This window comes from Pteropus vampyrus, unplaced genomic scaffold (assembly GCF_000151845.1).
Source record: "Pteropus vampyrus isolate Shadow unplaced genomic scaffold, Pvam_2.0 Scaffold3, whole genome shotgun sequence".
In the NCBI taxonomy this organism is placed as follows: domain Eukaryota; kingdom Metazoa; phylum Chordata; class Mammalia; order Chiroptera; family Pteropodidae; genus Pteropus; species Pteropus vampyrus.
In genome coordinates this window covers 3215962-3222079 of record NW_011888784.1, presented here as the reverse complement: position 1 = coordinate 3222079, position 6118 = coordinate 3215962, and the positions used below count along the sequence as shown (strand labels likewise).

General features: G+C 40.3%; 1 pseudogene; it reads right to left on the bottom strand.

Moving 5' to 3' along the window:
* Positions 1-457: 457 nt before the first annotated feature.
* LOC111741376 lies at positions 458-576 on the bottom strand (annotated as a pseudogene).
* Positions 577-6118: the final 5542 nt, after the last annotated feature.

The window sequence follows — 6118 nt, the reverse complement described above, 5'->3', positions numbered from 1 at the left end:
ATCAGATATGAGAGAGATTCCTTTAACGAAAAATGAAACTTCAAAAACAGAGATGACATCTGGGATCCTGACCAAGTCTAACACTGAACGATGACTGAAAAGCACATCCTTTCCTCAAACCCTGCACCAGGCCTGCCCCAGGCCTGCCCCACTGCACAGAGGTGGCCCCACTACACACAGTGGTGGCCCCATGTCCACACAGGGCCAGGAGTCCCTCAAGCTGGAGGGCACAGTGTGAAGAACACCAACCTGCTGTAAACCTGGAACAGTCATTCAGAAAGATAGACAAAGTGCTCAGCTTCCGTAAATCCCCAGATGTCACTGCATTTAAGCACATTTCCCAAGTTTCACATACTTTTTATTTTATTTTTATTTTTTTTAAGTGAGGCAACCCTCGGTTGACCTCACAGATTGCAAGGACCTAGTCAGCTTACGACCCCTTATTTTTTATTTTTTACACCTACAGCACCTGGTCTTCCTAGGTGGTCTCCCATCCAAGTACTAACCAGGCCCAACCCTGCTTAGCTTCTCAGATCAGACGGGATTGGGCTTGTTCCGGGTGGCATGGTCGTAGACTAAGTTTCATATACTTTTTAAATAATCATTTCTTCCTTTTTCTATTTTCTACTTCCTACAGCCACACAAAAGAATCCATTTGGGGGATCACAACATTTCCCTCTGACACTGCCCTGGGAATATCAGCTCAGGGAGTGTCTGGCTGATCGGCAGTGGCGGAGGAGAGCGGCACCCCTTTGACAGCTTAGAAAGGCTGAAGAAGAGAGAAACAAGCACAAGAGGCAGGAGAAGAGACCTGATCACACGCTGCGGATCTCAGAAACATGACCCAGGAGGCAAAGGCAGGGGCAAAGAGAACAGTAGAAAGTGTCTAGGAAGTCACTGCACATGTCACTCCACCCTCCACACCACCACCCTGGTGCATCTTACTCCAGCTTCGACAACCCTAAACGGTTTCCAAAATGTTCGAAACAGCCTGATTTTTCATCAGGTAAATATAAACAGCATAACCATATGAGGGCATATGACAGGTAAATATAAACAGCATAGCCATATGAGGGCATATGACAGGGCAGTGGTTCTCACCTCCGGTCCTTGTCAGAATCACCTGGGGAATGCGGTCAAAATGCAAAGGCCGAGGCCCTGTCCTGACCCAAGGACCCTGGGTTCCTATGTTCTCTATTAGCTGTCCAGACAATTCTGTCGACATCAAGGCTTGAGAACTTCTGCCACATAGCCATAAGAAAAGAAATTCTTTAAACAAAAAGGAACTCTATTCAAGATATATTAAGAGAAGGAAGCAATGTGATACACCACATAACAGAATAAAAGGCAAAAATCATCTCAATAGATGCCGAAAAGCATTTGATAAAAGGCAACTATCTTTCATGATAAAAACTCAAAAACTGGGAATAGAAGGAACATACCTCAACATAATAAAGGCCATGTAATACAAGCCCACAGCTATCATAACTGTAAAAAGCTGAAAGCTTTTCCTGTAAGATCAAAATAAGACAAGGGTGCCAGCACTCACCACTCCCATACAACATAGTACTGGAAGTCCTAGCCAGAGCAATCAGACAAGAGAGAGAAAAGGCATCCAAATTGGAAAGGAAGAAGTAAAACTGTCATTGTTTGCAGATGGTATGATCTTATATAGAGAAAATCCTAAAGACTCTACTAAAAAAAACTATTAGAACTAATCATCCCAGTAAAGGTGCAGAATACAAAAATCAACATACAGAAAACAGTTGTGGTTCTATACGCTAATAATAAAATTATATAAATTAAAAAAAAATAGTCCATTTGCAATAGCATCAAAAAATAGGAAAATAGGAATAAATTGAACCAAGATGGTGAAAGTTTTATACACTGAAAATCATAAGACTCTGATCAAAGAAATTGAAGGCGACAAATGGAAAGATATCCTGTGTCCAGGATTGGAAGAATTAAAATTATTAAAATATCCATACTATCCAAAGCAATCTAGAGATTCAATGCAATCCTCATCAAAATTCCAATGTCATTTCTTACAGATATGGAAAAAACAATTCTAAATTTCAGAAGGAACCACAAAAGACCCCGGATAGCTAAAGTAATCTTGAGCAAGAACAAAACTGGAGGTTATCACATACTTGATTTCAAGCTACGGTACAAAGTTACAGCAATCAAAACAGTATGGTACTGTACTGGCATAAAACAAACATAGACCAATTAAATAGAATTGAGAACCCAGGAATAAACCCTTGCATATATAGTCAACTAATATTTGACACGATAGCCCAGATACTCTATGGGGAAAGGATAGTCTGTTCAATTAAGTGTGTCGGGAAAATGAATAACCACATGAAGAATAAAACTGGACCTCTATCTTATACCACTCACAAAAATTAACTCAGTAGATTAAAGACTAACCATAGACCTGAAACTATAAAACTTCTATAGGAAAACATAGGAGGAAAGTTCCTTGATACTGGTCTTGGCAATGATTTTTTTAGATATGACACCAAAAGCACAAGCAACAAAAGCAAAAATAAATGTGACTACAACTAAAAAGCTTCTGCACGGCATAAAAATAATCAACAAAATGAAAAAGCAACCTAAAGAATGGAAGAAAATATTTACAAACCATCTATTAGATAAGGGTTTAATACCCAAAATATATAAAGAACTCATATAGCTTAACAGCAAAAACAATCTAATTTTAAAATGGGCAGAGGACCTGAATATTCTTCCAAAGAAGACATACAAATGGCCAACAGGTACATGAAAAGATATTCAGCATGAATAATCATCAGAGAACTACAAATCAAAACCACAATAAGGTATCACCTCAACCGGTTAGAATGTTTATTATCAAAAAGGAAATAAGTGTTAGCAAAGATGTGCACTGTTGGAGACAATGTAAATTGGTACGGCCACTATGAAAAACAGTATGGAGGTTCCTTAAAAATATATAGAACTACCATATGATCCAGCAATTCCGCTTCTGGGTACATACCCAAAGAGAATAAAATCAGGATCTCAAAAAGATACCTGCACTCCCATTGTCATTGCAGCATTGTTCACAACAGCCAAGATATGGAAACAACCTAAGTATCCATCAATGGATGGATGGATGAAGATGTAAAAAATACGCGCGCGCGCACACACACACACACACACACACGAATGTTATTCAGCCATAAAAAGGAAATTCTGCCATTTATGACAACATGGATGGACCTTGATGGCATTGTGCTAAATATTTATCTTTGACTTATTTCACTAAATCGTTTATATGTGGAATCTAAGAATGACAAACTCATTGTGAGTTTGAGTAGCGTGGTGGTTGCCAGGGCTGGCGGGGTAAGGAAGACGGAGGAGATGTTGGTCAAAGGGTAGAAGCTTCCAATATAAGATGAATAAATTCTGGGGATCTAATGTGCAGCATGGCGACTGCAGTTAATACTCTATTAGACCCTCGAAAGTTGCCGAGAGATCTTAAAACATTCTCCCCACTAAAGAGAAGTAATAATTATGTGAGGCGATTACCACCAACTCTACTGTGGTAATAAATGTATCAAATCATTTGTACACCTTAAACTGACAATCATTTGTACACCTTAAACTGACACAATACTATGTCAATTATATCTCAAAACTGGGGAGGAAACAGACAAAAAAAAAGTTTTAAAGAATGGGGGAAGGTAGATATACACATGCAACTGCATACGTATATCTATATACATAATAGACATATTTTATCCATGCATACGTAATAGACATTATACATAACATGTTATCTATGTGTAAAATCTCTAAAAAGATCCACAAGAAATGGGTAACACTGGTTGCCTCCAGAGAAATAAAATATGCCTGACTGGGGACAAGGGTAAAAGGGAAACATATCACCACATTCCTTTTCATCCATTTTGAATTTTGAGCTATGTCAATACATTACTTTGTAAATTTTTATTATTTAAACTTCAAAAAAGAACATTGGGCTGAAGACATAAGAAGCATAAGCAAAGACAAGTAGAAACCATGATTAGAGGATCAATAAGAGTAGCAGCCTCAAGGGCTGGTGTTCTCGGGTACTCAGGCCCTCCTGCACAGGGCACCATTAGCTTTGAACAGGGTGCCATTAACTTTGAACAGGGTAGTCCTTGCCTGTGCCTGGGGCTGCTGTGTGGGCTTCAGAAGTCAACGTGGAGATAGTCTAACCTTCAGCAAAGGGGACTAGCGCCCTGGAAATTGCTCAAGAAACACCTCCTATGTCCCTGAATTTTGTCTCCCAGTCAACTATAAACTCTTTGCAGAAGAAGACTATTCCTCAACCACCTTAATTATCACCCTTGATGCCTAGAGTCAATTTATGACTATGGAAGCTGACTCAGAGATCTCTCTTTGCATGAGATAAAACAGTCATCGAAAGACAGATCCTGAGCTTTGGAATTAAGTTCCAAGCAGATGTTATAAAGGCTGCTTTGAAACACTCTGCCTGATTATAAGACATACATTCCTCTAAGACAACACCCTCTCCTTTTCCTCTTTAAATCCACATGCCAAGCTGGAAAATGCAGAGAGCAATAGTTTTCATTCCTCATGACCAAGTTCCCAGCAAAATTCTGACCTCATGTTTGCATTCCGCCTCATAATCCTGAAACCATCTCCCAATTCTCATTCCCTCTACTCCAAGGAGAGCTCGAAATGGCCACATCTCTTCCCACTTTCACTTCTCCCTTCAAGGAAGCCTACTGAAATTCTACGGCACACTGGTTTTAGGTAGATCCAGAAGACAACCTACAAAGTACAGAAGCTCAAAGATATCAACTGTGTAATGAGGAAAGGAGTATGGATGATCCAACACACCATGAGCTGATCACATCTGTCTTTGCCAGAGTCAAAAACTGACTTTAAAGCTTACTTCACTGCCACTGGTTCACATGTACACACCTTTCTCTGGACAGACTGGAACCCAGTAAAGAGATTCCAGGCTACCCCAAAGCCACCTCCCTGCATTTGACAGTGTTAAAAAAATCAATGTGGATTGAGCATTCCCAGAGATCGGAGAGAATATGTATTTGAATTGCTGAGTTAGATGATCTTCTGTTTATTCCTTAAACATAAGTGGGGATGTTAAAAATAGAGATTCCTCATACACTATCAGTCTCACTACTGTAAAACCAGGCTTTTTAAATGTCTAGATCCTGCCCTACTGTTAGAAATGGTTATGAGAGAATTTGGATTCCTTGCCCATGGACTTGGGAGAAAATGATGTACAGTGCTAAGGATACATGCATGTGTTCGTACGTGGCCTAATAGTTTCACAGTGTGCTAGAATTCACGCAGTGCTTTTCACACCATTTCTGTTCATCCATACAAAAATCCCATGAGATGTGTAATGTTCATTATTACCCCATTTGATTGGTGAAGAATCAAGAGGTGAAGTAACTTGCCCAGAGTCACACAGCTTTAACGCAGTAGATCCTCTAAGCTCACACTGAAAATTCACATTCCCACAGCACTGTACAGCCTCTCATGAACAGAGCTTTGGAGAAATGACCTTACAAGATCAGCAAAGTACGGGGCTTCACAGGATGAACCTGACAACTCAGATGATGTTCCCAAGGTCACAAGGCACATCTGTGGAGAAGCCCTCCTGTGTTCTTGCCATTTAACTAGACTAACCATTTCAGCAGAAGTACCCCATTTAAGGACTAAGAAAGCCTTATGCCCACATTCCTGCCCACCTGCCCTCAGACTCTGAAAGGACATCAACTGGTTTAGACAGGGCGGTGGAGGGTTGTATCTTTGCAAATTAGCAAGAAAGACTCAAACAAGGCTGTGATTGTAATATTACCAAGTGAGACATAAACATTAGCTGACAAACAGAAAGGCTCTGTGCTGACATTCCCCTTATGCGGAAGCCCCTTCCCCATTCTTCATGATCTACTCTAAATCGTACTCCAAGGCTGAACTCAAAACTGACTTCCAGAAGCTCCCTGTGTTTATGCACATGTGTGTGTGCAGTGCAGTTCTGAGTGTAACCAGAGTAGGTAGGGCACAGGATGGAAGGAACACAGGTCTTAGAGTCTCAGACAAATGGTTTCAAATCCCA